This window comes from Cetorhinus maximus, chromosome 3 (assembly GCF_964194155.1).
Source record: "Cetorhinus maximus chromosome 3, sCetMax3.hap1.1, whole genome shotgun sequence".
Taxonomy (NCBI): Eukaryota; Metazoa; Chordata; class Chondrichthyes; order Lamniformes; family Cetorhinidae; genus Cetorhinus; species Cetorhinus maximus.
In genome coordinates this window covers 204,399,052-204,411,655 of record NC_135881.1, presented here as the reverse complement: position 1 = coordinate 204,411,655, position 12,604 = coordinate 204,399,052, and the positions used below count along the sequence as shown (strand labels likewise).

Genomic DNA, 12,604 nt, shown 5'->3' with positions numbered 1-12,604 from the left:
CAGGCAATTGAAGTAAGTCATTTAGTGCAAAAGTATTTTCTTGGTACGATTCTATGACTACACTAGTCCTTTCCCTACAAATAGGGAAGTAATATAATTCCCAAAATAATTGAACCTTTTTTTCCCTTTGGAATGTCATTTTTATCTATTTTTTTTTTTTACCCAGTTTATTTCATTTAGCCAATGAAAGAGGGAAAAAGAAAACACCGGCTTTCAGGGTGTGATACAGGAGGCTACTGCTGTTGAGACACTGCTTCCTTGATCAATAATCTGCTGAATCCCTGTTCTGTTCAGAACATGTGGGAACAGCAAAGGCTACTTTATCTCAGTGGGGGTAGAGGTGCCTGATCTGAAAATGGTTTACAATTGGTTGGCTTGTTTCATCTTTTATTATCACAGATCATGAAAGAAAGAGCAGATTATAAAAAGTCGGGGTGTGTGGGGGGAGAGGGGGGGAAGGAGGAGGGGGGGGAGAGAGAGAGAGAATGCAATTGCTTAAGACTTCAAACAGAGAGAGGCCAGTTCATCACTGTATGTGTGTGTGTGTGGGGGGGGGGGAGGCTGTTTTAAAATAAAGCTCTTCTCTCCAACACTCCCACTGAATTCACTTGCAAATTCCTCAGCCCGAAAGACACAGTATTCCCACTGCACCCCCCCCACCACCCCCTCTAGTCCGCACAGAGCAGAGGCTCCACACTCCCTGTCACTCCCCCACCCCACCTCCCCTGCCTCGGGCGGATGTTATTATTAATAATAATAATCAGAGGACCGAGTGGTCACCAATCAGCAAGCTGACAGGCAGAAAGATATCTCCCCCCACCCCACACCCACCACCACCACCCCCACCCCCACCCCCACCTCCCTCACCCTCCCTCCCTCCCCACCACCCCACCTCTCGGCTGCGGGTCCCTGCCTCCAAGAGGTTGAGGTAGATGGAAGAAGCCAGTCTTGGAATCTCAGCGTCGGCGAAAGGAGCTGCTGCAACCGTTGGCACCAAGGCACCAAGGCAAGGGAGAGAGAGCAGTGGCGTTCCCCTCCCTACCGGCTCTGAAGCCCCACTTAGCTCATGGAAAGCCCCTGCTAGAGGTAAGTGCTTTCACCTTCCCTCCTGATGGAGCTCCTGGCTTTCCGGCGGTACTTTGTTGGGAGATATGAAGAGGATAACCCTGGAGGCATTCTTTTACCGTGTTGCTCCTCTCTCTCTCTCTCTGTCTCTCTCTGTCTCTGTCTCTCACTCACTCCCTCCCAATGCAAAAGCAGCCTTTGCCATTGTCATTGCTGTAAAATAAAAGGCATGTGTAATTTGTAACTGAACTCCTACAGAACTCAGCTGCAGCTTTGAGATTTGGGGAGGGGGGGTGAAAGTCGCACGTTTCGTTTCGGGGATAGAATTGAGTGGAGCTTTGTCCCAGTTTGTGGCATCAATCTGCGCTAAGTGGTTGGATATGGAGTCGAGTGAAAATGTGTGTGTGTGTTCTAGCTAACTTTAATAGTTTGCTTTAATTGCACTGCGCCTTCTCAAGTGTACCGGGGGCTGAGGCGGCTGTAAAACCCTTAATAGACTATGAATTACTGTACTGAGTTGAAGGAGAGAGTGTCAGCGCCACAGAGAGAGAGAACCTTCCGTCTGCTCATCGCGCGTTCCGCTGCAAAACCTGCAGTGACAAATCATTCGGATACTGAGGCAAAGCTGATAGACTGGGACGGCTCTTTGGGGGTGGGGAGGTGGGGAGGGGGGGGTCTGTGTAGAGGAAAGCTCATCCTCCAGTCTGCTCTGGTCTGGGCTGTGCATTGGTGTCTGTGCCCAAGGTCAGCCAGGCGCTGGGGAGCAAACATGCGGCAGAGGCAGAGAGGCTGACACACAGTCAGCATCCCCCCCCCTAACCCCGGCAGAAAGCGGCAGAGTTTGAGACAGGAGGGATATTTTTTAAAAATATGAGGGCCTCCATTAGTTGCATTAATTCCTAGTTGTGTATTTAGCATTGGGTAGCACATTATTGATCAATCTTCAAGTGCTAGTCATACATATATATAAATATATAAATCCTATACGTGTGTGTGTGTGTGTGTGTGTGTGACTGTGTAAAACGGCTTAGCTGTTCATAGAGAGACTGGTATGGACATATCCGACAAGCAATAAAATAAACCACAAAGTCTCTTTTCTGTAATTGTTAATTTTGTTTCTTTATCCGAGGAGTGTTTTAAATGTTCACTCCCCTGGTTCCCCAGGCTGTGAGCGAACCCACGCCGCACTCCCGGCTGCTAATGCCTTGCCAAACTCGCCTTTTGAAGTCAGGTACAGTTCAAGAGCAGGAACACGAGTTAAGAAATCGCAGTCAGTGTCTCGCCCACCCCGGCCGGGCTGTCGCTAAAACGCCTGTTTGAAGTTTGGCTGTGGCTTTTAACCCCTTTTGAGTTCTGGCCGGTCCAGGGCTGGTGCGGTGGGCAATGCAGACATCCTCTCCTCCTGGAATCAGCAAGTGTTCCAGTGCAGAATCAGGCCAGTCGGCCCACCGCCTCTGTGCTGGCCGAGCAGAGAGAAAAAAATAATGATCAACACGAGTATTGACTCGGGAATGAGTTTAAAGTTTTGTAAAAGAACAACACTTGTTTTATATAAGTTGCTTATGGATAAACGTGTCATTCTGAGGCAGGCTTGAGCCTGTCACTGTTGAAGAGGGGTGGTGGTCCGAATGCTTTCTAAAGAGGGCTGAGTGTTTGGGGTCCTTTTTTTTTGTGGGGCGTCTTAAATGTCACCTTCCACAAAACGCAGCGCCCCGGGGAGTCACCGCTTCCGCGAGTCCACCCCTGAGCTATTCCCACTCAACCGAGTTCGTTTGGTCCTCTGCTCGCTCGCCGCTGTTTACAGGGTGTTTACAAGGCTGTCGGCCGGGAGGGTAAACCCGTGTGTCACACACACACACACACACACACAAGTGACACTCCTGTCATTTCCCACCACATTTCGGAGGTGACATAGGCATTGCGCCAGCCTGTGCCTCGGGTTAGGTAAAGAGGGTTGAACCTGTGCCCATCTGAATGACAAAACAACCAAGACTGGGCAGAACCAGTGGTGCAGACACACAGCGGTGTTTTAACCCATTCAGCTGGGCTGTGTTCATCCCACAAACCGAGGTAAAAAAAAAATCACTTAGACCTTTCAGCGCTGTGTTGTTAGCATTTCTGCTCACGTCCACAGATCTTCATTTCCAACTTTTCTTCCCAGCCCCATGTGTTACACTGAAGTGCTGGACTGAACATTCCCTTGAGTAAAATGAATAAAGGTAGGGGGCTCTCCTGCTTTTTTTTTTAACGCGTTTAAAGAGAGTGTGACCCGCGGTTTCTTTAACCACTTGTTCTCAGTGTCAGTAAATGAACCCCGTTTTAACCCGTTCCCGTCCTTTAGCTTTAGAGGTGCCGATTGTGCAGGAAGCAATTCCGGGCTCTTAGAGCTGGCTTGAGCCATGAAAATGAATCTCTGTCTGACTCTGTGCCAGTACATGTACACAGTCAGAAAAGCAGCAGTTTAATTACTGCTCAGCAGAGACTGGTAGATTAAATAAATCAAGATTGATGGGGACGGCAATAATGGAATTCGCATTATCTAAACAAGTCGCTCTTTTCTCTTCCCTACTGAGACTGGTAGTGATTGAATGGTGTTAGGTGAGAAACATATAGAGGCTGAACCGCAGGTGCTTGGATCTGGGCTGATATTGCAGCCATGGGAGCCTCAGGCAAAGTGATGCTTCTAAATATAAAAGGTGATGTAATAATCTTCCCATTATGTGTTCGCTCCGTAGTCAATTAAAAAGATCCGAGAGTCAAATGTTTTAAGCAAATATGTTTATGTTTACAGTTATTTGCAGCAGGAGAGGGAGGGAGGTTATTTTGGGGCACCCGAGATTGTTCGATCCGGTTCTCAATGTGATCTTACCCTCGCTACCATTCGGGAATACTTGCACAATATTCTCACTTGTTGCCTTAAGTTTTCCTGAGGTACCCTCTCGGATCTCAATAACTCCAGTTCCTCAGTTAAAAAGCTAACACGCATATATCTGTTTTCAGATCTGCCCTTTCCTGAACCTAATGCTGCGATTATTTATATGTAATACATATTCATTGAGTAGCTTTCAAATTGAATGATTTATCAAAGGCATGCAATTATTAATATGAATGTGAAATATTATTTGATTTAATATTACATGGCAACGGTGATGGATAAATTTTCAAAAACATTGTATTTGGCCAAGGTTAAAACTTTGTTTTGGTCAAGGTTAAACTGCTGCTAAAGGTTATATCTCAGCTGACTTTATATTCGGTGTATTGCTCACTCATCTTCCGCGAAATATCTCCAATGCAATAATGAAGGACTTCAGGAATGTGCAGAGAACAACAACTGTATAACCTCAGCTCCTCTAATCTCACTGGTTTCCAATGCAGCAGCCAAACAGTATGATTCCCAGTTCACAAGCTGGCTATTGGTGCAACATTAAAGAGGCTGTTTAATATGTCATGGGCATAGAATTACCTGGTAAGAGCTGCTTCATGGGATTAATATGCACTATTGAGACTCATAAGAATTGTACACTCAGGCCCATGAATTGAGAACAGACCAGTTCATTGAATAACAAACTCATAATATTTATTATATTTTATCCAAACACGTCTTCATTGGTAGTGGCCATGAGAAACATCATAATAGCAATAACAATTTTATATATATATATATAGAGAGAGAGAGAGCTATGTGTTTCTCCAATTCCCAGATTAATAGATAAATACATTATATTTTCTCTCACTGGTTCAATAATGTCTTGGCAGAGAATGTACAAATTTCATATGACTTGTTTTTATTAAGTGAGATCACTTGATATAGGGTGTAGGGATTTGCGGTATAAATAAAGATGTAACATTGGTGTACAGATTTGCTATAGAAATTGTTTACAAATTACCATTATTAATTTCTTTATAATTACTAGTTGGAAATATCTAGCTCTTGGTCAAACCTTAAAAAGAAACCTTATTGCTGTTAAAGTTCATGGAGGCATTAAGTTGTTAACTTTTAACTTTGAACAAACAGGATTGTTTGGGTTTCTCTAGTGCTTATCCTGTGGTTGCCAGATTATAAGGCCCAACATTGGCACAAGTGAAAGAGGTCTGGCTAATTCTTGCAGACTTTAACAAAGCTCTGATAAGAAAGATTCAGTCAGAGGATTTTGGAACTGATGTTTATTGAGAATAAAACAATGCTCTGTTGCTGATTTCCAGCATCCGCAGTTTTTTGCTTTTATCTCAGTTGCTGAGGATATGTGGACAGGTGGGAAATTTGCCATTGTTTATCAGAAGCTTGAGCAGGAGAGGTTGTAAATTTAGGCAAACATGGAAGTTAAGAGAGTATCAGTTTAAACATTTAGAGCTCCGGTCAGTATCTAACCATGACTGCAATGGTTATAAGTTCATCCTAACTATACAAGGTGTTAGTTGGAAAAGGAAGATTGTTACAAAGCAGGGAAGTAGGAGAGTGCAAGTGATTGAGCTGATGAAAGACAAAAGGCAGAACATGTTGGAAACACTCAGCAGGTCGGGCAGCTTTTACCGAGAGAAGACAACTAGTTGTCGTTTCAGGTTAACTACTTGTTAACTTCTTTGCCTTTTCTCTAAACGCTGCCTGACCTGCTCATGTTTGCAGCATTTTCCTGGTTTTGTTTCAAACAGCCAAGGCCTGCGGGATTGTACTTGATGTTGTTTTCTGGAGAAACACATAATTGCTTCCAGAGAGCAGCTAAGGTGCTAACAAGACAAACAGTTCACATGTTATATTGTTCTACAGACATAAACAAGTGGAACAGGGTTGTTCTCTCACTGTACAAGCTGAACAGGGTTTAATTTAAGGGTTTAAGAAGTTGCTGAATGTTGATGCTGGGCTCTATGACGCCGCCGAGGGTGTTGTGATGCTGCAATTCTGAAGTGAGTTCGTTTGAACATTGTGAATATAATTCTCAAACAGGCTAATTCTCTGTGATAATTAAGTTCACAATTGTTTTATTGTTTCCCTGCATGGAGGCAGCATGATGAAACAGCTATAGAGAACGCGGGAAACACTTAGCAGATCAGATTTTCAGCACCCCCCAATTATGTGGTTCCCATGGTATTATAGCCATTGGCTCCGCATTGAACTGTCCCTTATCTTGTTCAGCTCCTGGTATCTTTAAAACGATACGAAGGGATAAACTGGATTTTTGTGTTTGAATTTAATCAGGTCGGGTGACTGAAGCCAGATTAAAAGTTTGGAATACATTGGGAACCCATCCCATCGAATTGCGAATCACTCCAATTCCTCAATTGGTCAGCTGTGTCCCATAAATCGGACTGTTCCCGAAAGCTCCCTCAGTCAATGTCCCCATTCTTCCGGACCAGAGGCTGGTTTAAAGAACCTGCCCCCCCCTGTTCACCAACAGTGAAGGAAGTTAACTACTAGCAGAGTGACCAGGTGGCAATGCGCCGTGCTCTCGCTTCACTAACCAATACACTTTACAGCCAGTGTGTGGATTGAAGTATTGCTGCACAACATGTCATACCTTCAGCCTATAAAGCCAGCTGAATGCTGTTAACAGCTGGAGGCTTCTTTTTCAGTGTTAGTTGGGCAGAGAGAGAGATGAGCACAGCACGGGCAACAGAGCACAGATTAAAAGTGAAGAGTCACAAAAAACTGATTGGTGATTCCTTCGGGGCTAAAGCAAGTGAACAGTCTTGATTTTTTTTTAGCCTGCGGAAGTGGTATGGTCTAGATCACTCTGTCAGGATGTATGTAGTGTTCTTGGAACCACTGTCCCCCAGCCCCAGGTCCAAGGACGAATGCATTACTTCCTGGAAATTTTCACCCACTTTGAACCCCAGTTTATACCCTCTCCCAGTCAGTCAGGGCAGTGAACTGATGGAATCATTTAATGGTTATTATTAACATTGTCAACCACCCGACAGAAGGTATAGTTCAAGTATCCCGAGAGATTAGTCATTGTCCTATTTTCCCTTTCTGAGATGAAACGTGATGTTTCCTACAGTCTCACCCTCTCCTTCACCTGCAACCCCAAACAGCTGGAGTGAACTCAGTTGAACTGAGAGGACAGAGCACGAGTGCTGGTCAGTGGCGTTTGGCTCAAGTCCGCCTGGTTTTTGCTTATTCCCGGGAGGACATGTGGCTAAATTCTCTCGCCGCCGCTGCGGAGCCCAGGAGAGGGGGGAGAGGAGCTGGGGGAGGGGAGTGGAACTAAATTGGTCTTGTTCTTCTTTCCAAGAGCTGGCACGGGTACGGGATGGGCAGAATGGCCTCCTGTGCTGTGAGATTCACTGAATGGCGTCGGCAGGTTTTTCCAACAAGAGATCGAGATTCAGAACCTCTGCTGCCAAACGCCAATCGGCTGGGGAAGGACCCAGTTCTTAAAATCAATAAACTCAGCCTGAGTTGCCTCTCCAGGTTGAGTTGCGTGTCATTAGCATTTGCTCTAAGGCTGGTGCTTCCAAAGACTTTTGAACAAATCTGAGCGAACGTCAGAGCAACGCGGCTATTTTAATTTAGGTATTTTTCTTCCCCATGAATGTTCCGTTACCTTCCCTCATTCTCCCCGTGTGATATCCCGGTGTGTGTGTGTGCAAACTTATGTCTCTTCCCAAACACGAATTGCTCCATTGCCAGCCTCCCCTGCTAGCCTGGAAGTTTAACCCTGCTAATGGAAATGGCAGAATGCAACTCACAGACAGTCCAGGAAAGCGCCTGGAAATTGCGGATTCACAGCCTTGCAAAGGGCCTGGATCATCAGCTCAGGGACAGCCGGACGATGGAAATACATAAAAAAAACTGAAACGGTCACCGAGTTAGAGAAGAAGAAAGTTTCTCTCTCTCTCTCTGCACGGTGCCCACTCTCTCTCTCTCTCTCTCTCTGTCTCTCTCTCTTTCGTGCTGAGGAATATTTTCTTGGATGATGACATTGGAGACAAGTGTGCAGACTGTGAACTTGCTCAGGTTTGTCAGTTGGCTTTATCCCCAGATGTGCATCGGAATTAATTCATGCTCACGCCTAGTCAAGGCGGGTGGTCTCTGAGGCGCGGGGGCGGGGGTACAGTTAACCAGTGTGTGCCATTACTCGAGAGCGATTCATTAATCGCACGAGAATTCCTTGTCACCATTTCACTTATATTCTCTTATTCAATCCATATATATATATAAGAGGGTATGTTGCAACTTCAGGGTGTGGGACATTACATTAAGCAAATATCCTTAAACCAACCCTGGTGCTATTTAAGGCTCCTGGGACCATTCGAGTGCATCTCTGCGCCGTTGAATCTGACGAGCTGCAAGTGGGAAGTTTCGGGTTGGGGTTAGGGTTAGGGTTGCCTTTATTTCGCGTGACGTGACATGAATGCTCCCAGCCTTGGCAGAAAGGGAGTATTTGTGGCAGTGTAAATGTCTGCTCTGCTGGCGATGGTGGGGAGTCTCCGATTGAGAGAGCACAAGGAAACTAGCACTGAGATGCTCTAATTCCCCGAGAGGAATTCTCTCCCCTCTCCCTCCCTCTCTCTCTGTGTGTGTGTGTGTGTGAAGTTCACAGTAGTTCTGCTTTAGAATGACGTTACTAAGACATCTGTTACCACAACACAGGTCTCAGCCTAGCAACGGAAACATATTTTGAGGAATAATTCATGACTTTTTCTGGCACTTGAGGCTGCGCAAAGTGAATGAAATTTGCAAGTAAATGGGACAATAATTGTGAAATGAACCCATGAAAGGAGCCTGGGCTAAAGAAAAAAAGGATGTGGTGCAGGTTCTGAGCTTTTTGAGTCCAGTCGGCCTCCTGTAAATCCTTGGTTGCGTTTAAAAGCCAGCGTTTTTTAAAAAAAAAGATCTTAGTTACACTTGCTCCGCACTCAAAAGGTCAGAATAGCATAAGTGCAGGAATATATTAGTCAGTTATTAGCAGCTTGGCAGTACCGATAATCGACATTTCACACAGATTTTATCCCTGAGTTGAATCATGATTTCTGCTTTCTCTGCGTTTTTTTTTACAGAACAGTTTGTATTTGGGGCAAATTGCGGTGAGAGAGGGAAGATGTGTGTGCACACCAGTGCTACATAGTGTTCAGCTCCCCCTTTTATAGAGGTCTGGTTCCCTCTTGTGGTTGAACTGCTTTGTTCCTCTCGTCCGTTCAGATGAATGAAGGGACGGACGGGCGCTGCCGACAACCTCTTGCTTTCAGATAATTATCAAAAAGCTTTATTATTCTAACCGAGACACATCGCCAATGATACAAAAATAGGAAAACAAGGTGATTTTGTGATTTTTTAAAATGTTTTTTGTGTCCCAGACAATGCACTGGTTGAAATATAGAACAGAGCAGATGCATAGGTAACAACACCATATAGTTTATCAAAATACACCCATCAGTTCAGGAGTAGATTGTACACAGCTTCTTTTGCGGATCAGAAACAATTACTTGTGCTAAACGACCAGCATGAGTTTCAAAGCCTGTTTCAGCAGCAGTGCACCCACACTTGATTGGCACCCATCCACAAACATTCACTCCCTCCACCACCGACACACAGTAGCAGCAGTGTGTGTACTATCTACAAGGTGCACTGCAGGAATTCACCAAGGCTCCTTCCGCAGCACCTTCCAAACCCAAGACCACTACCATCTAGAAGGACAAGGGCAGCAGATACATGGGAACACCACCACCTGGAAGTTCCCCTCCAAGCCACACACCACCCTGACTTGGAAATATATCACCGTTCCTTCACTGTCGCTGGGTCAAAATCCTGGAATTCCCTCCCTAACAGCACTTGTGGGTGGACCTACACCACATGGACTGCAGCAGTTCAAGAAGCAGCTCACCACCACCTTCTCAAGGGCAATTGGAGATGGGCAATAAATGCTGGCCCAGCCAGCGACGCCCACGTCCCCGTGAATGAATAAAAAAACACCCACCCCGCCATCTTATCTAGAACAACCCTCGGGGGTCAGGTGGCTGCATCACACCAAATGTGTGCTGATTTTAGACAGCAATTTGCATAACATAAGGAGGGTCCCATTTACTGGAGATTTAAATAGAGATGGAGTTTCGATTCATTACATCAGCTTTAAATGCCATAATCTTTACTATATTTCTGCTGCAAATCCACACACAGGTGCATTATCCTTTCACAGGACACCAGGAGTACATAAACTCTTCACAACTTGTGGCCAGTAGTTGCAGTTGTGTGTGTGTGTGTGTATGTCTCTGTCTGTGTGTATGTGTCTCTGTGTATGTCCCTGTATGTGTGTGCATGTGTCTGTGTGTGGGTGTGTGTGTGTGTGTCTGTGTGTGTCTGTCTGTTTCTGTGTGTGTGGGTATGTGTGTATGTCTGTGTGTGTATGTGTGTGCGTGTATGTCTGTGTCTGTGTGTGTATGTGTATGTCTGTGTGTGTGTGTATATGTTTGTGTGTGTGTGTGTTGCGTGTGTAAACATTGTGAGGGACTTTTCAGTACTGGGCGTGGTACTCTCACAATGATTGCCCCGCAGGCCAACACCGATTGGCCAGTTTTGCTAACCATTTCATAAGGCTCAAAGAGCATCTTGAGCCAATCAGAAGACCCAGTTTCTGCTAATAGCAAGCCTGGCATCTTTCCACCTCTTGCCATTGTGGCAGAGCTTATATTGATGAGAGTGACTTTTCTCTTCAGATGCACTTTGTTGTGTGTCCATACATGTGATTCAGACAAGGGTGTCAATCAGTCAGGCAGCTTTTGCAGTGAACAAGGGTGCCCATAGCAAATTTTGATGATGCTAGGTTGATTTTTCTCCCTTAATATGAATTATGTAAAAAGTTGTGAGTAATCATGAAATTAGAGTTATTAATTCTTAAAATGGACTTATAATTAGTAACACTTGGCTGTCTACAATTGAAGTTACCTAGGCAATGGATTAAGGATTATTATTAACTTGCAGATTTCTGGCTGTCAGTAATAAGCATTGCCTAGGGAGCAATGTAAGAGTTTTGTTAAATTTGCAATCTATTATGCATGTTTCTGCTTTAGCAGCCTTCTTTTTTGATGTTAATTCATTGCTGATTCCAGTAACTTTGTCTCTTCTGGAAAGACCACTTGCATAAGCAGTGGAATGTGAAATTGTATCCTTTTTCATCATTTTTCTGTTCCTCCAACTGATTTTCTTTTACCATTTCCATTTTCTGTTTTCAACTAATTGAATAATCACTGATGCATTTTTGATGTCTTACCTAACCAATAATTGGCACTGAGTAACATTTAAGGATTGATGGCTGCTATGTATACTCTATGTAATGAGAGGACGAGTGTTATAGTTACAAGAATTTTGCATGAGATGCTTGGCTAGTTAGGATAAGGATAAATGCAAATGTAGCTTCTGGATTAGGAATGGATCTACACAGGGATTTCTCCACATTTGATTTTCATATCTTTTTGAACATTGGACACCACCTCTGAATATTCTACACAACTGCAAGAACGGATACATCAAGCTGCATTACAAACCTTAAATGGACTGCCAAGCTTTGCGAACCCCAATTTGGAACCCAATCTCCCTGTATATTTATATCATTTCTATTCCCTTTATCTTAATTGCAAGTTTCCTACACTGTTTTGGAAGCAGCAGAACCAACAGGTTGGACGTTCATAATTACAAATGACCATTTCTTGTGTCTATTACCCTATCATATTGACGGAATGGCTCCATAAACCAGGAGGGTAGCCAATAGAAATGCTCAGCCCAAATGATAGTATCGTTCTCCATGTGTATGAAAAATAAGATGCAACATACATTAATTACCTATTCAGTACAGGCAACATTCACAAAGTGAAAGCAAATGAAGGTGGGATGAATGAGAATGGGATTACTTACTGGTGACCCTCAATGTAAGGGTTGCAGTGCCCTGCTACAGGAGCTACTGAGCTGCCTTCTCAAATTCAGCTATTCTAGAATCTGAACAAAATGAAATCAAATGAATCACATTCTTATGATTGTTTAATATGACCCTTTATTATCGATTTCATGAAAGCAGCTTAATATAAAAAATGCATGTGCTAACATATACTGTCCTCTTACTGTCCCTTTTCTTTAGTTCCACATAGGGAATAAAATCACCTGATAAACTCACTGCTATATGGAGTCCCCTGGTTGTCCAGTACATTTGCCAATAGAGAATTTATAGATAATGTATTACACTGTGTGAAGAGTATTAGCCCTGCTCTATCCAAACATAGTTCTATTTCTTTAACTAAGAGAGTAAAATAACTCATGAAGTACTTCTTGGAAAGGAGTGACAGGCTTTGGTCCCTTTTCTCCTGAAAAGAGAAGGATGAGGGGTGACCTAACAGAGGTCTTTAAAATTACGGAAGGTATTTATGGAGCAACCAAGGGAAGTGTTTCCACTTGTGAGGAAGACCAAAACTGGAGGCCATCAATATAAAATAGAGCATTCTTTACCCAGGGGTACTACAAAGGAAGCAATTGAGGTGTATAGTACAGATGTATTTAAGGGGAAAATAGATAAACACATGAGGGAGAGAGGAATAGAGGGTTATGCGGATAGAG

General features: G+C 44.0%; 1 protein-coding gene across 1 annotated transcript in view; it reads left to right on the top strand.

Moving 5' to 3' along the window:
* Window positions 1–7,040: 7,040 nt before the first annotated feature.
* Window positions 7,041–12,604, top strand: part of LOC144679215 (cadherin-6-like) — a 163,449-nt gene continuing 157,885 nt past the window's right edge. The window contains exon 1 of the mRNA XM_078539653.1: window positions 7,041–7,140. The gene's annotated coding sequence lies outside the window, so the exon portion shown is untranslated. The remainder of the gene's footprint in view (window positions 7,141–12,604) is intronic.